We start from the raw sequence: 10,218 nt of genomic DNA, 5'->3' as shown, positions 1-10,218 counted from the left end.
AGCTACGGTCGTGGCAACGTTGGAAATGTCCTTTGCTCACATGCGATCCCCACATTTCATTGAAAAAGCAAGACGACCCGACATAGTCTCAGGTCCTGAGGATGCAGTTGGCCGCGCTACACCACTCAGCGGACGCGTCGTGGCGCCCCGTGCATCCTCGACGAGTCGGGTGTTGGGGTGTCTTTGGATTGTGGCCAAAGTGTACCTTACCAAAATTTTGGTCATGACCCAAAGATTGATCTTTGTTTGGATGGTTGCCTTTTTTTGGCATGCCAATGAACTCTTGCCAACTCTAGTTCATTTTTCTTGCCAATGTCGGCCAAATCATGTGCAACCAAAACCTCAACCAAAATTTTGGCTACCCAATGCTTTGATGGGGCAACCTTGGGCACAAACCAAACATACTGTTGGTCGTGCCACAGCACTAACGCCACCCTCAGCGCATTGAAACCGACCATGTCTAGCGACGATGAGCATGTCGCTCACCGTGGTTGTCGTGTCCAGAGGCGGTGCTAGAGCTGCGCCACGTTGTTGGCCCCCACGACCCACATGAACGGTTGCCGGTGGCGAGGAGGTCATGGGCCAGCTCCTCCATTGTACCAGTCTGCGCTACGTCGTCCCGACAGGCATGCCCCACATGTCGCTTTCCCTGTTTTCCCTGCTATATTTGAGCATCAGTGCTCCGCGTTGCGCATTAGGCCTTTCACTATGTAGGCCAAGCGAGACAACTTATTGTTTATTTGAGCCGTTCAAGTATAATCATGTGGCGTTTGCTTATTTCTCATTCCTCTCCAACCCTCTTCTCCACCGACCATGTCGCCCTTCGGTCGAGTCCATCCTCCTGCATGCCTCATTTGAACATTCCGCCGAGTATCATTCGCATGTGGGCCTAGACCATGCTTGTATTTCCAATGTTGTAATTTGTCCGACATGCATACAAACAAACGGTTCATTTAAAGTTTCACTTTACCTCCACTACGTGTCACTTCACATCTTAGTTTTGACATCCCATTCGGTTCATGCCCCGACACATGTTGACGAGATCGATTGATGTTCAGAGATCAATTGCGTGTCGTGCAAAGAGATAAAGGTTTGGTCTATTTCTATGATAGAAATGACCCACGGGGGGGGGGGGGTCTGTGTGGATGTGTACCCACCCTAGTCCTCTTTCAATGGATCTCCGGACCCTAAGATGAAATCGAGAGAGAACGAGTGGGGGCATGTGTGATGCCTAAGGCGGATTCAAAATTTTGAACCGGTGATCGTACCATCCGCAAATCATATATAAAGGGTATTCATTGTTCGTTTCGTTTTTGAACGTACAATATACTCCCTCTTATCCTTTCTAGTATACATATAAGTTTTATGTTTAGTCAAAGTATCTCTACTTTGATCAAAAAAGTATCAACATCCAACAACGCCCAATCAATATTGTTAGATTCGTACATACTCCTAGATTTGTACTCGAGATGGTTTCCAATTTGTTTTCAACCACATGAATGTGCTTGTTCTTGCACATGCTCTTCCTACTAGGATTTCGCCACGTATAGCCAGTCCAATAGTAACTTTTTTAAGTTCCCTGTCCAATAGTACTAGTAGAGCACTGACAACATCTGTACTAGAGTATGCAGTGCTCATAGTAGTACTCCCTCCCATTTATATAGGGCCTATGTGGAGGAGAGAGATGTGAAAAAGTAAGGGGAGTGAGCTCTCATGCAAGAGCCTAGCTATATACGCATTCCTAGTTAAATACAATAAATATGAAGAAAGAGATAGAGAGGAGATGGAAAAAAGTACTAATACAATAGCCAACATTATAGTTTTTTTGCGGGAAATAGCCAACCTCATAGCCCACACTACTGTATGAGTGCATATAATAGATGATGGCTATAGATGACATGGCAGTTCCTTATAGCTATCGACTGGCTATATTATTAACCATGCTCTAATGAGTTTTCCAAAACCGCATTTGACTATTGACAAGATTAATAGTACATGAGATGTATAATGTGAAAATTATATCATTGGAAGCTCCTTTCACATATGAATTTGACCGTATGCTTTGTGTAAGTTGCATGTCATATATTATTACTCTAACATTTGGTCAAAGTTAGACTCCAAAATGCATTAGTCCCTGTATAGTAAATGGAAGGAGGGAGTAGTAGTGGAAGTCGATCCTCTGACGTAGGTATCCCTGCCTTACCCTCCCTTTCGGTCACTTACTAGCAGACCTCATGCTTGCTAGGCCCCGCATGTCAGTTACTCAATGGGTTCGGCCACGTCAAGGGATCCTCATCCGTAGTATACTCCCTCTGTTTTATTTACTCCGCATAAAACGGAGGGAGTGGTAGTATAAATGGCGCGGGCGGGGGAGGGGGAGGGACGTCGGTTTGCTCTCAACTGCGGTCCCACAAATGAGCGAAAACGCAAGACCAAGCGTGTTCCATTCGGTGAGCGACGTGGAGGGTCCAGCGTGCTGGGCTGCAACACGAACGCGACAAGAGCGATGTACAGTCAAAACCGATTGATAGGTCGTCACCAAAACCACTATTCACACCAGAACCTTCGATGCTCGGCCTACCCCAGCCACTTCTAGACTTGAACCGGGCGGCGGAAGCTTGACTCGATGCGGAGCGCGCAGATGCCGCTGCCATCGAGGCCCTCCTGCAGGCGGAACCGGACTTCCTCGACTTGAACCGGGTGGTGCTCTCGTCCGTGCAGAGCGCCCGCACGCTCCGCATGAACGAGTAGCTGGAGGCCGAGGACAACCACGGTGCGGAGACACATGTCGGCAGGTATGGCTGATTCGCGCCGGCAGACAAAGACGACGAGGCCGTCTCGTTCCTCGAGCAGTGATAGTTTTTCTTTATGTTGTTGTTTTTATGGATCTTTTGTTGTGTAAAAACATATATTGTTATCCAAGTCGCCTGACTTGGGTCAGTCTACCATTGGAGGTGGTTGGATGAATATCCTACGTCTCCTAACCCTTCTTCCTCACCACTTCTTCTTCCCCAACAGACCACTGCACGGGCCGTACGGATACTCCCAACATGCGGTTGGATAAACATACTCTGTGAACGAAAATTATGTGTCAGCGGGAGGATGTCTGAGTTTGGTTTATTCACATGTGACAGCACGTGTTAGTGAGGGTGCGTTCCCTTGGTTGGGTTTGCGGCGTGCGGGAGCGACTGTGTGAGGGTGCGGTGCGACCTCGGCGTACATGAGCAACCGTGTGAGGGTGCGGTGCGACCGCGGCAGTCGTGCACAAGTGTACCTCCTTTTCATTTTGAAAACATTAGGCAAGCTTGGCAAAAATGTGTGGTGAAGTATGGCAATGCAAGGCCTAGACCCAAACAGGATAAGTACGTACGTACTAGGAGTACTACTGTTAAAAAAGAAAGGTGGGGTTTTCCTTCGCGGGATTAATCGATACAAATCCTTGTGTCATGTGTCAATTAATGCGTATTTTTTCTCCAAAGCCCAAAGAGCTAACCATCTCACTCCTCATCACTTGATTAATGTAGCACCATGCAAACCAACCTTCTCACTTCTGCATGCATGCAGGGGATATTAATGTCCTTGGTTGCTAGTACGAGGCAAACCCCATCAATTTTGCCTCGATTAGTGTTAGTGGCCTTTTGCAAATTGTAATTTTGATATACTGGCCTTGTGTACAAAAAAATAGAGGTAGTAACTATATTTGACTTCCTTCCCCATTGCGGTGACGTCAACGATATCTCGAACGTTATGGTTTGGCAAAGTGCGTTCGACGGAGAACACCATTGAGGGAGACCACGGTAAGTCGTTCGCAAGTGCCACATGCAAGCCCAGACAACCGCCTTATTTGCATCCAGGAAGTCCGTTGAACCAAAGGACGCGTAAATGTACTAGTACTACTAGTACACAATAGTGTCGTCCGTCCAGCTTAGTGCAGTGATATGGTTTCTCGAAGAAGACGATGGAGAAGCGGAGTCAGCAAAGAGTGAAATGTTGGTTACTTCGTCTGTGCTTTGTGATTTGATGCCTCACTACTTTGTGATTTCTGATAGAAGGGACAGGGGAGTAGACTATGTGCTCCATATTGTACATGCATCCAAGCACGGGAGAAAGAGGAGAGACGTTGCATTTTCTGTTCCTTCAATCAATCAATCAGGGAGCTTCGGTTCCATCTTTTTGGCTTTGGCAACACCGTCCATAATGGTTCCCACGATGCCAAAAGCTATTTTCACATTTGGCTACACATTGTGGATGCCCTTAACCGTACCACTTGTTTTTGCTCCTGTGTGCTATCTATACAAATCTCAATTATATTGATCTAAAAAATTATAGAATCAAGATTAGTAAAAAGGAGGTGATTTTGCCGTGCGGATGGCGGGGGAGGTTTCTTATTTTTAGAGGACGTTGTCCTGGCGGTTTGCTAACATGCGGTCCCACGTGTCAGTGCTTTACCAAGCCGATCCGCGTCCCACATGAGGCAGAACAATGGCAGAAATAACACGTGGTTAACTGGAAGAAGATGAGGGAGAAGCAGTTTCAACAACGAGTGAAATGATGGTTGCTTCGTCCCTCAAACTTCTTTTTTTAGCATTATTACTTCGTCCCTCCAACTTAACTGCGGGAAAGGTGCAGCTTTGTGATTTGACGCCTCATTGCTCATTACAACGCCGGCACCATGACTGGGTGCTTCACCCCGGCTGCTCTGCATTGTATTCCGGTATGGCACGTGGACCCGGTAGCTTGATGTCCCACATGTTGGCAAAAGGGACTAGAAGATTTATGAAAGCGAGCACTCCACTCTTATGACGGAGGAGTACACAACATGACGGCCCAGTGAACTGTCACTTGTTCTGTATAATACTATAGTTTTGCTGTTTCGCATGATCCATCGATACAAACCCGATTAAACAGGAAAGGGGGGGATTTTTCCCACGTGGTAGATGATACTGGCCATACATTTCAAAGGCAATTTTAATGTATGCAAACTGAATAATTAAGTAACAACATGATATCTAATAAAACTAAAAACACATATGATTTATTGTGTTAAGAGTGTAGTAGTAGTGCTGTATTGCATAGTTGTTAGATGTAACATGCGAGAATGTGTAGAGATGTAGCTTTGGAGGGCCTACAGAGAGAAAAGCGTAATAGAGTCACCGAACTTCAGAATAAGGTGATTACGGTAACTACATACGTTCTGCGGTGATTATACGGTCACTTGCTCACCGTTCAGCATCGGATTGCACTTTGTTGACCGGCCAAATAGTCTGCGTGGCACCATGTTGACCAGTTAAATTGACCATGTTCCTTGTGGGTCCCACTTATCAGTTTGCATTGGGAAAAGGTCAGATAAACACAGATATACGCAGGTGCGACAAGACTCCAACCCATGCGCGGGAATCACCTGGTTGCGTATGTGTCTGTTAGGGCCTGATGTGTGCGCATGCACGTGTAGGTTGAGCACTTGAGCGTGAGAGTGTGTGTTGGTCGTGTGGTGTACTGATGTGTGCATGCATGCGTGCGTGTGTGCATGTGAGTCTTGCTTGCGTGCATGGCTGCATGTGTACATGTGAGTGTTGCGTGCGTGCATGGGTGCATGTGTTTGTGTGAGTGTTGCGTGGATGCAGTTTGTGTGTATGTGTGCGTGTGTGTATAATCACCATACCAGCTCCTTTGTGTTAAAACAGACGGCTCAGCATACCAATACAAGGCCACCTTGTCCGCTGTGCCCGCGGTCATGACTTCGAACCACCGTCCAATATTTTTTTGTCGTTTGTTTTCATTCTTACTAGCAAGATGCCCGTGCGTTGCACGTAACATCAAGATGCATTTGTATGACTAGTTTATCTTCTGAGAGCAAAGGATGAACGAGGGAAGGCCTTATTTGCAAATGTGGAGAAGTGTGGGTACCTTTTTGCAAAATTGCCATAGTTTCTTTCCTATCCGTTAGATATAAATCAGACGACCTATATTGCAGGATGGCAGGCACACCATCATCACCAACTCTATTTCTTATAATAGTGTATTTAATAAGAGTGTAGATGTAGAGTAGATACAAGCCGACAGGTGGGCCCGATGGTAGTAAGATAATGTGATGCAACACTAGAGGTGCCACGTGGAGCGTTTAACTGGTCAACTAGTCATGTCTTGAGCAAACACAGAGTTGTACGGTGAGCCCGTGACTGTATAATAAGAGCTATAAAAAGCAGAGTTGGTGATGATGGTGTGCCTGCCATCCTGCAATATAGGCCATCCGATTTATATCCGACGGATAGGGAGGAAACTATGGGAATTTTGCAAAAAGATACCCACACCACTCTCCACATTTGCAAATAAGGGCTTCCCTTGTTCATCATTCTCTCCCACAAGATAAACTACTCATACAAATGCATCTTGATGTTCCGTGCAATGCGCGGGCATCTTGCTATAACCACAAAACATAAATGGTGACTGTAATGAGTGGATTCTGAAGTCCAATGTACGTATTGTGCTTTCGCTTCAAATACAATGATCGTCACTGTATATATCGCGATAGAAAGATGAAACATGCGTGAATGTGTTGGGGGCTTACTTTTAGAGGACCTGGAGATAGTTTGTGTGCGTACGTGAAAGGGGCATAGAGGGGGAGGGTATGCGATGGAGAGAGAGATGCTCTTCGTTTCTCTTTATTATGACTAACATTATATAAAGTATAAAAATATATAAATTCACAATGCGGAATAAATATCATTGTGGGCACTATGCAATGCAAATTAGCGTTCATACTCCTCCCTATTACTTTGTAATGTTGTATATATGTAGAAATTCTAAAATAATTTTTTGGCCACACTTTTTTCAAAAGGAATGTTGTATGCGAAATAAATGAAGAGATAGCTGTTTAGATCAATGGGGTAAGTGATGTAACATGTGTGAATGTGTAGTTGATGCATTTGGCAGGGCCTAGAGAGGTATTTGTGTGTATTACATATTCGAGAGAGGCATGGATAGAGGGGCCGACGTGGGAGAGATAGCACGAGAAATGAGAGTGGTCTAGAGAGAGAGACGAATATGACGTCACGGCGAGAGATTCCCTTGAGTGTGTATATGCAAGGGGGGAGGGGATAGAGGCACCAGGAGAATATTTTTTTTGTGTGTGGTGTCTGTGTTGGTATGTGTGGGTGTGAGAAGATAACAAGATGTGGGGTCAGAGGGGGTGTCACCGCGTGAGGTCCGGTGGGTCGAGGTGAGGCCCTTCGTTTGGTTCTGTCCTGCGCCACATTGGTCGGCCCGTGACGCATTTAGGGAGACCCATGGATGACTAGTCGTACATGACAAAGATAGCATAATTGTGAAGGACTCTGTGTCCACTGACAAAGCCAGCTAGGAATTGTATCCCTAGGTTCTCGGACTAAGGTAACCCCTTTATCTGTGATATTACTATTCGTCCAACCTAACTTTAAGGGGCATCCTACAGAATGCTCTGCTAGAATCATACTCGTCGATTAGGAAGAGGTGTGAGACAATGCGTGAGAGAAAGGCCTAAAGATAATGTGCATACAGGAGACATGTCGGCAGGTCTATGTATATAGAAAGGGTCGATGGGGATTGTGCGTGTGTATGCTTGCGAGAGGAAGAGTGCTTGTGATAAAGATTAGTGAAAACAATCGTTAATGGTTACGAGAGGGAGGGAGGGTTATATTGAGAGCATGTGTGCGAGAAAGACACCTCGGGAGAGAGTGTGTGAGAGACCACCGATGGAGAGTGAAACTACACGTAAAAGACTGCTGTACGCATTGATTAAAGATATAAATTGTATCCAAATATTAGGATGGGATCATGATAGTTGCAATTCGCGTATGGAATGGTCATTGATCCATCAGATATCTAGATTCTACCGAATTTGAGCATGTCTATGTTATTATTTGACACAATTGATCCACATAGTTAGTATTTTGAACTCTAGACAATGCATCGCTTTAGCAATCGAATATAAACGTGAGTATAGTTAATGTTGTGTGTAAAGCACATTATACATACGGAAGTTACACAATGCACATTATAAATAGCTACCTATGAACTAGCATACATTTGAATTCAAGTTAAGCTGGTTTAAAAAATCGAATTCAACATGAAGTCCATTCAATTATTTGAATTTGATATCATGGCATTTGTAAATCATACCTAGATTATGGGGGCACCAATCTTTGCTCTGATTTTGTACATAATAGTATACGTAGTCGTGTACAAAATAGATTCAAATTTAGCTCCTCCATTCCAAAATAATCGTAGTTATAGGATTCTCAAGTGTCAAAATTTCAAAAAAAGCGGATAATTTAATGAGGTTTTCAAACATACAAGGTCAAATTTAACGTTGTATATTTAGGTCAATCCTAAAAGTTCAAGAGTACTCTAAACGTGAATGCTTGTGTTTCAAAATATCGAGCGAAGCACCAAAGAGCCTCTGCTCGCCTGAAACCATGTGATACCAATGTTTGGTAGTACAAGGAAATTACTTTTCTAATAACTCCAACCCGTGAAACCTATCGGCCCGACGTCCAAAGGTCTAAACCGGGGTAGGTTTGTAGCTTCATCTAGACGCCACGCAACCGCCTCCGAAAAACATTCATACACAATGGCCGCCTAAGCACACATGCGCGCGGCCGAAATTGCTCCCGCCCACTATATTGGGACACCTGGGATTACCATCCTACCCCCGACCCGCAGTAGGTCCGAAATTTAAGAGGGGGGCAAAGTTTGTACTTTCCCCAAATTTCAAACAAGCGTGTCCCATCTTCTGTTCGAAAAAGCCAAAAACAAGCACGTCCCAGACCGAAACATGGTTCACCTCCCCTCCCCCCCTCCCGCCCACCCATCTGATTCCCCACTCATACTTCATGGGTGCAAAAACTACCTCTCTACCAGCCATGAAACCCCTGCGTCCTCTGTCCGCCACCCCATCCCACCCACCAACCGCCACCCTCCTCCATCACACCGGAGCCAATACCCGAATGTCGTAGTCCACCGCAACCTCAACCGCAACGCCCTCCATGGCTAGTAGTTGAAGCCAAGGCTGAGCCATCTGTACCCGAGCCAGTTCAACCATGTCGTCCTGCGCCTCACCACTGCCACTCCAACTTCGCCACCGTCCACCGCACTGGAGCTGTTCCTGCTATGCCATCCTTCGCAGCCTCGGATCTGCTTCCTTTCCGCTGATATACGGCCACGGTAACACAATCAACAATTTGGCCATGGGTTTGTCCAAGGATCCATGGTTCTCCAAAACATCAGTTCCGCCGGGTGAAAAAAGAAGATCGCCGCGACATATGGAGGAGACCACACTGGCAACCGATAAGGGTACTCCTCTACCCTTATTCGTGCAAATCTTACGTGTTTGCTTGCACAATATTCATCCCACAGAAGACACTAGTTGACCGCTTATTCTTGATACTAGATGTTCCTAGTAACTCGCGATGCACAAGGTTTCTCCTAATATACTATTTCACCTTAGCTAGAGGTTCGTTGCCCCCCTGAATTTCAATTACTGGTCAGTTGATTCCCAATTAACGGAAGTATTCCCCAGCGTAACAGGCGCTAGTCCGCCTATTACGCCGGGGAAGCAACGCCTCGGTGTTTATCTTAGGGGCGTGTGGGGCCTAGAGCTACTAGTGCCTGATCTGGAGGTCGGCCAGGTTTAAAGGGATGGCCTGGGGGCGTTGCCAAGCACGACGGTGGTGTGAGGTCGAGGGGAGGGCGGGGCAGCGGAGGCAGGGGTCTAGGCCGGTGGTCGCTGGCGGTTCAAGAAAGATCGTCAACAGTGACTGGCGGGAGGTAGACGAAGGCCATCTGCCCGTTCCTTATAGATCGGACGGTTCATTAAAAAAACCGACTGACTTATTTATTTTCAGTCGACTGTTATCTTGATATGACCACATGTGGTGGTGTGCTGGAGGAGTACCTGCATTTCCTGTGCTCATATATTAAAAAACATCATACGGAGTAGAATCTAATTTGGTTTGCCATGCAATGTTGTAGAGCTATCATATGTCTCCTGTCATTTATTTTCCAGCCACCTGCTATCTGGTACTTTTACATTGCACTAGTTCTGCACACACTTCACCCATACTCTCACTATTGTGTTTTTATGCAAGGTATTTCAGAGCCTGCCTCGAGAGAAGCAGAAAAGAAAAGAGAGAAGTCGCTCCAGCTTTCTACGCGGGTAGGCACGACATGTTACAGCGTTAT

This window comes from Triticum aestivum, chromosome 1B, assembly GCF_018294505.1.
Source record: "Triticum aestivum cultivar Chinese Spring chromosome 1B, IWGSC CS RefSeq v2.1, whole genome shotgun sequence".
In the NCBI taxonomy this organism is placed as follows: domain Eukaryota; kingdom Viridiplantae; phylum Streptophyta; class Magnoliopsida; order Poales; family Poaceae; genus Triticum; species Triticum aestivum.
Note: the sequence above shows the minus strand (reverse complement) of the source record.